Source organism: Chenopodium album, chromosome 6 (genome assembly GCF_948465745.1).
Source record: "Chenopodium album chromosome 6, dcCheAlbu1.1, whole genome shotgun sequence".
NCBI classification, from domain to species: Eukaryota; Viridiplantae; Streptophyta; class Magnoliopsida; order Caryophyllales; family Amaranthaceae; genus Chenopodium; species Chenopodium album.
In genome coordinates, this window is record NC_137839.1 from 41,432,444 (window position 1) to 41,445,135 (window position 12,692).

General features: G+C 40.1%; 1 pseudogene; it reads left to right on the top strand.

Annotated features, from left to right (window-relative positions):
• Window positions 1–11,580, top strand: part of LOC145636910 (cytochrome b6 pseudogene) — a 60,760-nt pseudogene extending 49,180 nt beyond the window's left edge.
• The last annotated feature ends 1,112 nt before the right edge of the window (window positions 11,581–12,692 follow it).

Consider the following 12,692-nt stretch of genomic DNA (forward strand, 5'->3'; position numbering starts at 1 on the left):
CTAAAAATTTGGCAAACTTATACACCGTCCAGCCATGGATCTGACGGCTATACATAGCCTAGTTCCATTTGCCATGTGGGGCATGAACATCCTGAGGCCATATACTCCTGCATTAGGTGGACAACAGTATATTTTTGTTGCCGTGGTTTATTTCACCAAATGGGTGGAGGCAGAGGCGGTAAAAAACTATCAATACAAAGGACGTCATCTCCTTCATCTAGAAGAACATCATCACTCGGTTTGGGGTGCCTATGTCTATGGGTTTTGACAACGATTCTTAGTTTGAGACGCCTCATCTCAAGACTTGGTTGGAGATCAAGGGATCTCACATTGTTTTGAATTAGTCGCCCGACCCCAAGAAAACGACCAAGTTGAATCCTTCAACAACTTAATCTCAGACGGCATAAAAAAGAAGATTGAAAGAGCTGGCGTCATATGGGCGGATGAACTACCACACATCCTATGGGCCATCAGAACAATAGCAAATTGGGCAACTAGAGAGACCCCATTTCTCATGGTGTACGGTGCAGAGGTCGTCTTGCAAATTGAACGCTATGAGTCGACTCTTCAAATCATGCTATATGACGACAGTCAAATTGGGAGGCCATGCGGCTAGCTTTGGACTCCCTTCTAGAGCGCAGGGGTAATGCCGCCTTGTGCCATGAGATCTATCTTCTGAAAATGACTAGAGCTTATAAAAAGAGAGTGCACAAGTGGCCCCTAAAGGTTGGGGACTTTTTTTTGCAGAAAATGGAGGTAGTCGGTTGGAGAATGAGCAAGGAAAACTAACCCCAAATTTCGAAGGTCCCTACCAAATTTATAAAGAAGTAAGAGGCGGCACCTACCGTTTGGAAACACCAGATGACAGGAAGCTACCCTGAACCTGGAATATAGATAACTTGAAATAGTACTACTGTTTAAACTCTGTACATTTTTTATTAGGCAAATTTGTCAAAAAAAAACCTTTTAAATGCACCATTTTGCAAAAAAAAAAAAAAAAAAAAAAAAAAAAAAAAAACCTTTTAAAAGCATTTTGACAAAAGAAAACCTGAAGTTATTTTTTTTATTTTTTATTTTTGTTGAAGACAACCTGCACCTCTAATCCACTTAACTAAGCTCTAATTTTTTCGTAATCACCCTAAAACTCTCACTTAGCTTTTTAATATGTAAATTAAAGTATAAACAAAAAAAAAAACATAAACCACCAGCAGCCACCATCTCCCTTTCCCCCTAATCGAGTCGCCGCCCTAAACCACCGATCGACCCCTCTGCCTAACCGAGCCGCCGCCTTGAACCACCACCAGCAGTAGCTCTCCTCCCCTAACCGAGCTGTCGCCCTAAACCACTGGTCGACCCTTTTTCCTTTCCCCCCCTTAAATTACCCCCGCTGTTTCCCTCCCCTTCCCTAAACCCTAACTCCGGCAATTTCTTCAGACAACGATAAGAGCATCAAACATCGAGTGGCTAGGGACCCTTGGAGAGGTCGGCGCGCGACGACCAGAAAGTGGGAGCGAGAAAGTGAGTTAAGAAGAGAAAAGGAAGAAGAAGCATGACCGAAAACACCTATTAAAGAGGGTCGAGGGTTGCAGCGGGGGTAAGTAGGAAGGGTATGAGGGTCGGCTGGTGGTCAAGGTGGGTCGACGGGAGTTAGGGGTTTAAGTCGGCGCGTTCGGTTAGGGGGGAGTGGGCTGCTTGGCCACTCCAAGGGTCCCTAGCCACTCGATGTTTGATGCTCCCTGGTCGGTGAATAATTGTGATTCACCCGTTCCTTGGTCGGTGAAGATACAAGATTACTCGGCACGCAGGCCAGAAATAAAAACACTTGGCCATTCGCTGTAGAAAAAGATACCTAAAAGCTTAAGTATTATGAGAGAAGTTTTCATTGTTGACGGCCGCATCCTCTTGGGTGCCGTTTTGCGGATATTCATCATTTACTTTGTATTCTCCTTCCTCCCGATCATCTTCAGACAACTCCTTAGTGGATTCAGACTTCTCGGTCGCCTTATCCTTAGCTTGCTTCATGAGCTAGGCATGGAACTCATCGTTGGCCTCATCAAACTTGTCTTTCCCAGTTTTGAAGTAGGCACCTTGCTGGAGTGATTCCCAAGCCATCCGCACGATAGAGTCATAATCCTCCATCATTTGTTTGACAAAGGGCTTTCTTCTCCTCATTGTGCAATGATTTGAGCTTAGCCCTGAGTTGGACCTCCTGATTTTCAAGACGAGTCTTCAACCGGCCACCATATTCCTTGTACTCATCAGCCTTCTGTCCGCCTCCTCCAGGGGCGCGAGCTTGGTCTTGAGGCTCTTCACTTCATCCTGAAGCTCCGTTATCCGCCCCCTCACAGTCTCCATGTTCTACTTGACCTGCATGTTGGTGTTCTCTTGGGAATACATCATATCTAGTGTCAGTAGTTCATTTTGAACAATCTAAAACTGAGTAGTGTCTAATAAGGAGGAGACCCGAGCTTTATGAACCGTTACCTCTTTTGTCTTGTCGTTATATAGATTTTTAAGCCCATTAACGCGCAGCATAGCCTGCATTTGGCCAACATTGAGAATATTCAGTATTACGCGGCCATATGCATTACATGAGATGATATATTACAAGTACCTTACCTCACAGAGAAGCGCCAAGATGGCGTCGAGGTTAAGGGAGCCGACTCCTTTAACAGACGCCTTGTCCTCAGGATCAAGTGCCCTTAGCATTTTCTTGGCCATCTACAGGATAGTCGGCCTAGATCTGGTGCCCTTTGAGGTACTAGGCGCCTGTTTAATTTACCTAGAAACATATGGTAAAAGAATAAAGTGATTTTACCTTCCGCCTCCTCCTCTTTGGCAGCCTTGTTCCCACCCTCTGCTGCGCCGACGATAGTGTTGAGTGGCTCGCCACTCTTCGATGACTTTTTGGCATCCGGCTTACTAGAAACCCTACCAGCTGTAGGGTGGGGACCCTCTTCTCCTTTCTCGGGTTTATGGGAAATGAGTTTCCTAGCCTTGCCAGAGTCGCCCACATCTCCACCCGACTTCTTCTAAAGTTTTTGGTACGACTGCTTGGAAGGAAAAGGTTTGGAAGAACCGCCTTCAGGTTAATAGGCATACGATACCAAGAAATCTCAACTCAAGTCAAGTTGAAAGGATTTTCACCTTAGGGGTCCCGCCTGACTTTTGCTCCTCATTAGTCCTTTTGCCTAGGAGGGGCGAACAGTAATAGGCTGCGGAATGAGTTGCTGACTTCTTTGATGCTGAGAGCTTTTCCATTGCTATTTCTACACAAGAAAATAAGAGTTAAAAACAGAAGTAAACATCAAGTTCATCAAAGAATTAAAAACTAAACGACCTACTACGTCTTGGCCTCTCCGTATTAAGACCGAAAGCGACCAAATATGTTCTACCAGATAGCCACTCATGCTGGGGAATGTAGCTTTGGGGGGTGACCTCCGTATCCCCCGTTCTTTTATTGGTTCTAACGGCCACAGTAAACAGGCAGCTATCCAATATTTGCTCCTGTGCCTGTCTTGGGAAAAGCGGCAGGGTCTTCTTCCCAGCAAGAAGAGAAGGGTTTTGGTTCCACCGATTGTACTTTTTGTTGCGTAGGTGGTCAGGGGAGGATACTATGTAAAATTTCTTCCTCCTGTTTTTCCATTTGGACTCATTCCCCCACCGCCATCATGTAACCTTTATGGCTAGTAAGGGTGAACCATCAGGCTCTACTTGATTGGGGGGCCTTGCTGAGGTAATGCATGTGGAAGCGGCCTCCACCCAGACATTCCGATCACTTAACCTTGTTGAATATATTAGCTTTCTAATAATTCTAGACCCGCTATCAGAATAACACACTTGATTGAAGGACACCATTCCTTTCAGGTGACACGTAGTTGTTTAGTTCTTGGTGGTTAAAAAAATGACTGCCTACAGCATCATTCATGGCCGACTTACTCTGTACGAGTGCAAGGCTGTTATCATACCAGCTCTCATGCTTCTCAATTAAGAAAAGGATGATGGCACTGTTGGCTCCCTCAACGGGGATCAGAAGACGACAAGGGAGTGCTATCTCTCCGACGTCAAGTCGACTGTTGCTGTAGCCGGTCATTTGAAGGAGCCAATAAACCTTGACGATGTCAAGGTCCCTAATTCACCCTTTCTAGCAGTCGCAAAGAAGATACATACTAAAAAGCTGGTGAAGGTGAAGAAAGAAAAGAAATAGCAATCACTGACCGGGGAACAATTAGATGATCTCCGCCCCAGCTGGCTGGTGAGCACATTGATATCCTACTAGACGACAGTCGTCCAGAGCAAACTGTTAAGGTGGGGATGGTTGCCTTTGAAAGGCTTGGTGCAAACTTGCACCTTCTGCTGAAAGAATTCAAAAACATCTTTGCCTTTAATGTGAAGGAGATGCCAGGCATTAGCCCGGATCTCACTGTCCATAAACTCGCCGTGGATCCAAAAAAGTAGCCCATCCGGCAAAAGAAAAGAAATCACGGCGAGGAAAGAAGTTAGACGACAGCTGCCTAGGTCAAGAAGCTGTTAGACGCCGGGTTCATTTGGCCATGTAACTTCCCTGATTAGGTTGCGAACGTGGTGCTTGTAAAGAAGCCGAATGGTACCTGGCGCATGTGTGTAGACTACACTGACTTGAACAAGGCATGTCCAAAGGACAGTTACCCGCTTCTAAAGATTGACAGCTGATATGTCTTTTTTGTATAGTGTTTTACCCCCGTCCCTTGGTCGTAATTAGTAGTGTTTTTGGCTCTTTAGAACCACTTTTATTACTGATTGGTGTTTTCTAGTGTTTTCGTAGTTTTGGTTGTGTTTTGTAGGAAATTGCATCTTTGGAGATTTTTCCCGGGATTATTGCGGAACAACTACAAGCATTTGAAGGCATGACCAATTGCATTTGGACAACGAGTATTCAAGACCCGAAGTGGAGATTTGAATTGGGCCAGGAATGAAGCCCAATCCAAGTCCAGCTTATAGTCGGGCCTAATCCGGCGAGCATTAGCCCGATCAGGCGGATGCTTAGAACAAGGGGCTGAAGAAAAAGGCGGGCCTGATCGGGTGGCCCTTTGCCCGATCAGGCGCGTGTTTCTAGGGAGCTATTTTCAGCGATTTCTTAAATTTAATTAGGAGTAATTTTTGGTTATTGTATAAATACGATTTTAATGCTTTTGTTTAGGACCTCTCTTCTTAGACTTTCTCTCTCTACTTAGTTTAATTTTCTCTCTCTACAAACTCCATACTTTTTTCTTGATTCAACTCCTTGTTTACGATAAATTCGGTAACTATTTCCTCTGTATTAATTTCATAATATTATTTCTATAATTTATCATGTTTCCTTTAATTGCTTTATTTAGTTTAGATTTAATTATGTGTGAGTAGTTCTCTTTCTAGGGTTTGTGGGGATCCATAAATAATATGAAGGGGTAATTTATTGTTGTTGATTATCAATGCTTGATTAATTTCCTATTGATTGATTTAATGCTCTGCAATTAGATTAGGCTTGGTTTAATTTTATGAGTTTAGCAATATTGATTCGAGATTCGAGAGATGAGAATTGATGTTTAGGCTTAGTTTTAATAGGCAGGTTAATTTATAAATGGTTAAGTCGAGATTCGAGAGATGAGATTTAATACAAGTAGATTAATTTTGTGATTGTAATACGTAGCGAAAGCCCTTTATGATCTGATTAATTGATGCATTGATGATTGATTGTTATGTTTTACCCTGGAATATTATTTATTGGTGAACCTATGCCCTAGGCCTTTTATTCCTTGATTTTGCTTCTTCTTTTATTCCTTCCCACTTTTACTCCTAGTAGTTTAGTTCTCCTTTATAATAACAATTTGGTAACTTGATAATTTAGATTATATTATTAATTAGGAATAAATTGACTTGTTCCCTGTGGTTCGACCCTTCTTCATTACCTACATAGTTATTGGATTTAGGTAATACTTTTTATTAGGTGATTATGACTTTAGCTTGTCAAAATTTGGTGCCGTTGCCGGGAAAACGGTTTTAATTTTATTTTCTGATTATTTTTGTAGTCTAGATTATCCCCTCTTGTCTCAGAGAACGTTGATAACTGATCAGGGGCTATTCTGTTATACGGTGATGCCAATTGTCTTGAAGAATGCGCCGGCTACTTTTCAACGGATGATTAATACAACCTTCATTAATAAGATTGGGAGGAATGTAGAGGCGTACATTGATGACATGATAGTCAAATCCAAGCTGTAGACGGACCACCTTGCTGATCTCCAAGAAACCTTCACCACACTCAGGCGGCATAAGGTCATGTTAAGTCCCAAAAGGTGTGTTTTTGGTGTTGAGTATGGGAAGTTTCTCGGATTCCAGATTGATCAAAGGGGGATAGAGGCTAACCCCGAGAAGATACAGGCGATGAATGACTTGAAGTCACCCTGCACTTTTAAGGAAGCCTAGAGGCTCACCGGTTGTCTGGATGTGCTTGGGAGATTCCTCAGCCGGTCAAGTCACAGATGCCTTTACTTCTTCCAAGAGATCAGGAAGAAGACTAGGTTTGAATGGGGAGATGATGCTGAGGCGGCCATTCAAAAAATGAAAGAAAATTTACACTCTTTGTCAAGGCTTGTTAGCCCTTTACCAAAGGAGACACTTAATATGTACCTAGCCGTCTCAGATCATGCCCTCAGTGCTGTTCTCCTTGGTGAGAAAGACGACAATCAGCTCCCAGTCTATTTCATTAGCCATGTGATCAGGAATGCTGAACTCCGGTACCCCATGGTTGAAAATTTTGGCCTTGCTTTTTACATGGCTGTTAAGAAGTTAAAACCATATTTCTTGGCACATCCGGTGGTGATCTACACAGATCCGTTCCTCAAGCGGCTAATGACAACTCTGGACTCATTCGGTAGAATGCTCAAATGGGCTATTGAAATGCAAAGTCTTGAAATCGCCTATGAACCAAGAAAGGCAGTGAAGGATCAGGTGTTTGCCGACTTCATTGTCAAAATGACAAGGTCGGTTACTCCGAATAACCTTGATCAGGTTTGGAAGGTGCATGTAGACGGGAGCTCTACTATGAAAAGCTATGGTGCATGCATAATCTGTCAATCTTCGGAAGGGGAAAAATATGAGTATGCACTACGGTTTAAATTCTAGGCCTCAAAAAATGAGACGGGATATGAATCCCTACTAGCCAATATCCGCATGTGTAAGGCGGCAGGGGAAACAAAAATTGACGCTTGCTCTGATTCTCAGTTGGTTGTTAGCCAATACCATGGTGAGTATGAAGCTACCCATCCGGCTATGATCAACTATTTGCATGAGGTCAGAGCTGAATCTGGGACACTTGAAGAATTTCATCTATGTCAAGTGCTCCGGTCTGAAAATAACCAGGCAGATGCTCTGTTAAGATGGCATCCTCCGCCTCTTATGATAAACCTCTGTCCGTCTTTTGGGAAGTAATGGAAAAACAAAATATACCTGACGATGAGCCCATTGGAATTCTAGACCGAAGTTCTAATTGGATGGATAGTATCCGAGCGTATCTCACAGACGGCACACTCCCTGATTCACCTTAAGAGGCAACCGTTTTGAAAAAGCGTGAAGCAAACTTCGAGATGAGAGACAGAGAGCTCTTCAAGCCGAGTTTTTTGAAGCCCTTATTGTAGTTTGTTACCCCGGAAAAGGGTAAAAAAGTTCTCGAAGAGTTGCATGCGGGATACTGCGCCCCGCACTACTAAAATTCGGTGATTTTACGACCGATTTATTGCGACTGGTATAAAAACGGTCGCAATTCATATTAATTACGATCGTGTAAAAGACTAACGTAAAATTATTTTTTTGCGACCGTTTTTTATTTTGTTGCGACCGTTGTGCCGGTCGTTAAAAATATGTGATTTAATTATTTTTTTTAAATAATTACGACCGGTTTAACTGTCATAGAACCGGTCGCAAGTTTTTTTAAAAAAATTTAAAATTAAAACAGTTTGGTCGTATTTCATTTGCAAGGGGAAGGGGAAAGAAGAAACAGAGAAGAGGAAAGAGGGAAAGAGGGAAACAACGAAGAGATTCTCCGACGACGAGCATTCTCCACTCGTTCTTCCCTCCGACGAGCATTCTCCGGCTGACGACACTGCACGAGGTTGGTTTTCTTAATTTTCTCTTATTTTTTTTTTTTAATTTCGTTACTTAATTGTGAACCCTAACAATGGGTCAAAATCTACCCCTAAGCAGGACCACCGTCGCCGGCTTTCCCTCCTGCTCGTCCCTCCTTGTTTTCTGACGTCGGTATTAAGGTAAGTCATGCATTTTGTTTTTTTTTATTTAATTAATTTGGGCGAAAACCCTAAATTTGGGTCACAATTGAACCTCTTTGCGGGGCTACCATCGATGCCTCGCTGTGTTCCTCTTCTCTCCGTCCCTCCTCCGTTTTCCGTCGAGTTAAGTCAGGTTAGTAGCTGTAATTTTTTATTTTTTTTTTCAAATTTAGGTTGAAAATGTGAATTTCTGGAATTGAAAATGTGAATTTCTGGAGTTCACTTTGCTCTGTTTGATAATAGTTTAATTAGTAAAGAAAGAGTTATCTATGTTCAATTTTTGTTTTGGTGCTTGATATTAAAAGAATTCATGTTCTGACCCTATTGTCGCTAATTGTTTTTAGAAAATTTGTGAGTATTATCTCTCAATGTATCATGGTATAAGTGTTGGGTGACCATTGGTTAGGACATTAAGGATGCCTTTAGGTTTCTTATTTTGTAGACGGCCACAATGGCTGGACTTGTTATCTTTCCAAGCTGCAACAGTAGTAATAACAGAGTTGCCGTTAACGGTTAACTTTGAGGATTCTGTCTGTGACAAACACAAATAAGGATGGCTTTAGGTGACCATTGGTTAGGACATTAAGGTCATAACCCTTTTAACCTTAAAAAAGGTTTCAGGTCTATTTTTTTATTCTCTACACTTGATTTTTACCAAAGTGAGATTATTTATGCTGATTAAATGTTTTATTACTAACTGAAACTTGGTTTGATTTAAGAAGTTGATTTTTATTTATTAATAGTTTGACTAACTAAACTGCTTTTTATAGAGAAACTGATTTTTTCTTGTATAAGCTTATTATTAGTAGATTATCTTCTTTAGGTGAAGATAACAGCCCATAAGTTAACTGTTAAGAGCTAGTAATTTCACTTTACCCTTACCAATAAGTATAGATGAATGTGATTCCAACAATATCGTCATTTAAATTCTGTTCTTTCCCCTTGAAGTTATGGTTTTGTGTGTATATTGGTATCAATTTAATATGCGACCCTCGTCAAACCATTCTTTTTCCTGAAGCTCAACTTCACTCCCCATATTTTTACCATTGTCAACAACTGAAACCTGAAATTAAAGCTCAAAGACAGCTAACAAGTTGTCTTTGCTCGTCTTTTGCAAATACTTCCTTGTACCTTCCTTAGTTTACATATGCTTTTTTGTTAAAACAATTCTTTTTAGAGTTTGCTCAAGTGAATTTATGACCTTGTGTAAAATATGATTTATATCACCCATTCTACTAGACTGAAATTTTCATCTTTCTTTTTGATAGTTGTTGGCCTATTGGGGTGTTGTGTACTTGGGATTAGTATTACTAGAAATCTAAGTGAGAGTTGATTGCAGAGAGGAACACTATTAACTAGACATCTATTATAGAAGCATGGGACCTCGGGGCATCATCTATATGTTAATCTCAGTAAAGTTTACAGCATTTTTTAGATTAATTTTGTATGTAATGAAATTTTTCTGTCTTGAATCGATTAAAAAAGCATTTAATAGTGTTTCGTGTCTTAGTAACCTACCAAAGAAATGAATATCTTTAATTTTAGATTGAGCTTTATAAATCTTGCTAGAAATTGAACTTTTATGGCTGGTTCAGTATTTGGTGTTTCATATTTTTGAGTTTTTCTAGTTTTTTGCTCTGTTTCATTATTTTGTCTGAAGTAGCTAATTGTGGGTCGCTGTTTAACCCCCTTTGCAGCTCCACTGTCGCTGGATTCCTCTTGTGCCTGTCCCTCCTCCTTATTCTATTTTTTTCCGTCGCCGCCACCAGGTAAGTCGTGTGTAGTTAATTTTTTTTTTTTAAAAGTTTTTTTTATAAATACCCTACCTAAAAGTGTAACACCACCATATACCAGGACCACCTTCGTCGCCGCCTCTGCTTTTCTGGTCAACTCCTCCAGTGTGTGTTTTCTTCCCTTCTTATTTAACTACTTCTTTTACTTGTCCAATATGATTCATATTTATGTTAGTTGTTTATGGAGTTGTGATCTATATTATAAAAAAAAAACATCGTTATTAGATGCATTTTGATTTCAGTTTATTATCATTGATTTACTTTGTGAATGTGCTACTTGTTTAACCGGGTTTTCCTAGTGATTCTTAAATGGCCAGTTTAGTATTAGCAAGAGGTTTGCCATTGATAGCTTGGTTCATTGTTGGATTTTTTACGCTTTATTGTGCGTAGGCTTGAACTTGGATGTGTTTTGATTGGAATAGAAATTTATTTTGCTTCATGTCCAATGTAGGGCTATTGGTTGGTATGAACTCATGTGTTGGATTATTTTAGTTTTTGTTTTAAAAAAAATGATTCTTATTGAATTACAATGGCTTTATTAGAAATATGTATGTTTAAGGGGTTATGATAATCTTTTGAACATTAATTTGTCTTATGGTTCTATAATGTATTTTGTAAATTATTTTGTTTTTTCATGAAGGGTTATACATGTGGTTTTTTTTAATATTTTTATATTTTGATTTTTGTTATCAAATTCCCATCTTTGTTAACTATACAAATCATATTGCTTCTTTGATTTTATTAATGTTACATCAGTTTACTTTGAAATTGGATAAATATAATTTATTAGTGTAAGTTATAAATAATTCAATCAATATTGTAAATTATATATAATAAGTATTTTAGAAAACATGTTGTAAAAATTATAAATATTTATCAAGTTAGAAGCATGTGACATAACATATGTTTAAATCTCTTAATAAAGAATGTGGAATCAACTTTCCTGTTCAAGTCATGATAAGTACCTTTGGATATCATTTCGATTCTAATTTTATCGTATGCCATTATTGTAATGAATACAAATTCAGTGTGAATGATTAATGTGATTTGTTTTTCATAGTGTTGTAGAATTTGTCACCATGAAAAGGAAAGAGCGTTGGTGGATGTACGATAGATATGATGGCGGTAATGCCCGTACACTTAGGCAAGAGTTTGTGGAAGGTGTTGAACAATTCATATGGTTTTGTGAAGCTCATCCTGAGAGCCCGGGCATAGATGAAGTAAGATGCCCTTGTCTGTTATGTAAGAATAGACGTCTTCATGATGCCAACACAGTAAAACTCCATTTGTACAAAAAGGGGTTTATACCTGATTACTATGAGTGGGTTTCTCATGGTGAAGGGTTCCCTACATCAAGTGTAGAGCAACCAAATACTTACCGTGAAATGGTTCTCGATGCTCTTGGGAGTAATCATAAACCACCGGGTGACGATACAACTAGTGGTTCAGATGAAGAGCCAAATGATCAAGCAAAAGCATTTTAAGAGCTTTTAAAGGCTGCCGAGCAACCATTGTACGAAAGTAGCTCCATGTATGTGCTAGAAATGGCATCTCGAATTGTATCTTTGAAGTCGAAATACAATTTTCCCTATAGGTGCGTTGATGGGTTTGATTCATTATTGAACGAAGCGATTCCCAACAATAACAAGATGGGAAAAACATTCTATGATACAAAGAAGATTCTTAATGGACTTGAGCTTCCGTACAAGAAGATCCATGCATGCCCAAAGGGTTGTACGTTATTTTGGAAAGCTGATGCTGAGTTGGATAAGTGTAGAGTGTGCAAAAGGGATAGATACAAGAAGACTTCAAAGGGGTCATTGATTCCAATAAAAGAACTCATCTATTTTCCAATCACTCCAAGGCTACAACGGTTGTTTGCAACAAAGAACATTGCGGAGGAAATGACCTGGCATTCCAAATATCCAAGAGTCCAAGGAACAATGGTACATCCTAGTGATAGTGAAGCTTGGAAGCACTTGGATAGATCCTTCCCCGATTTCGCATCTGAACCTAGAAATGTGAGACTTGGTATGTGTACTGATGGGTTTGCTCCTAATGGCAAGTTTGGGGGTCAGTATTCATGTTGGCCAGTCATTCTGACCCCTTATAACTTGCCTCCTTCGATGTGTATTAAAAAACCATTTATGTTCCTTTCAATTCTCGTTCCAGGTCCTTAAAATCCGAAGGGGAACTTGGATGTGTAGATGCAACCGTTAATTGAAGAATTGAAACAACTGTGGGATGTTGGTGCAACAACTTACGACATCTCGCAAAGAAAAAACTTCAATTTGCGTGCCGCAATCTTATGGACTATAAGTGATTTCCCAGACTATGGTATGCTTTCTGGTTGGGCAACAGCTGGTAAAAAAGCATGTCCATATTGCTTGGACAAATCAAAAGCTTTTTAGCTTGAACATGGTGCTAAATTGTCTTGGTTTGATTATCACCGCCAATTTCTTCCTCTCGAACATCCTTTTCGAAACAACAAAATTGCTTTTTGTAAGAATAAGGTTGAAAAGGGGACACCATCTCACATAATGTCCAGCGACGAGCTATGGCAACAAGTTCAACACTTTGCTAAGGCAATAGATGG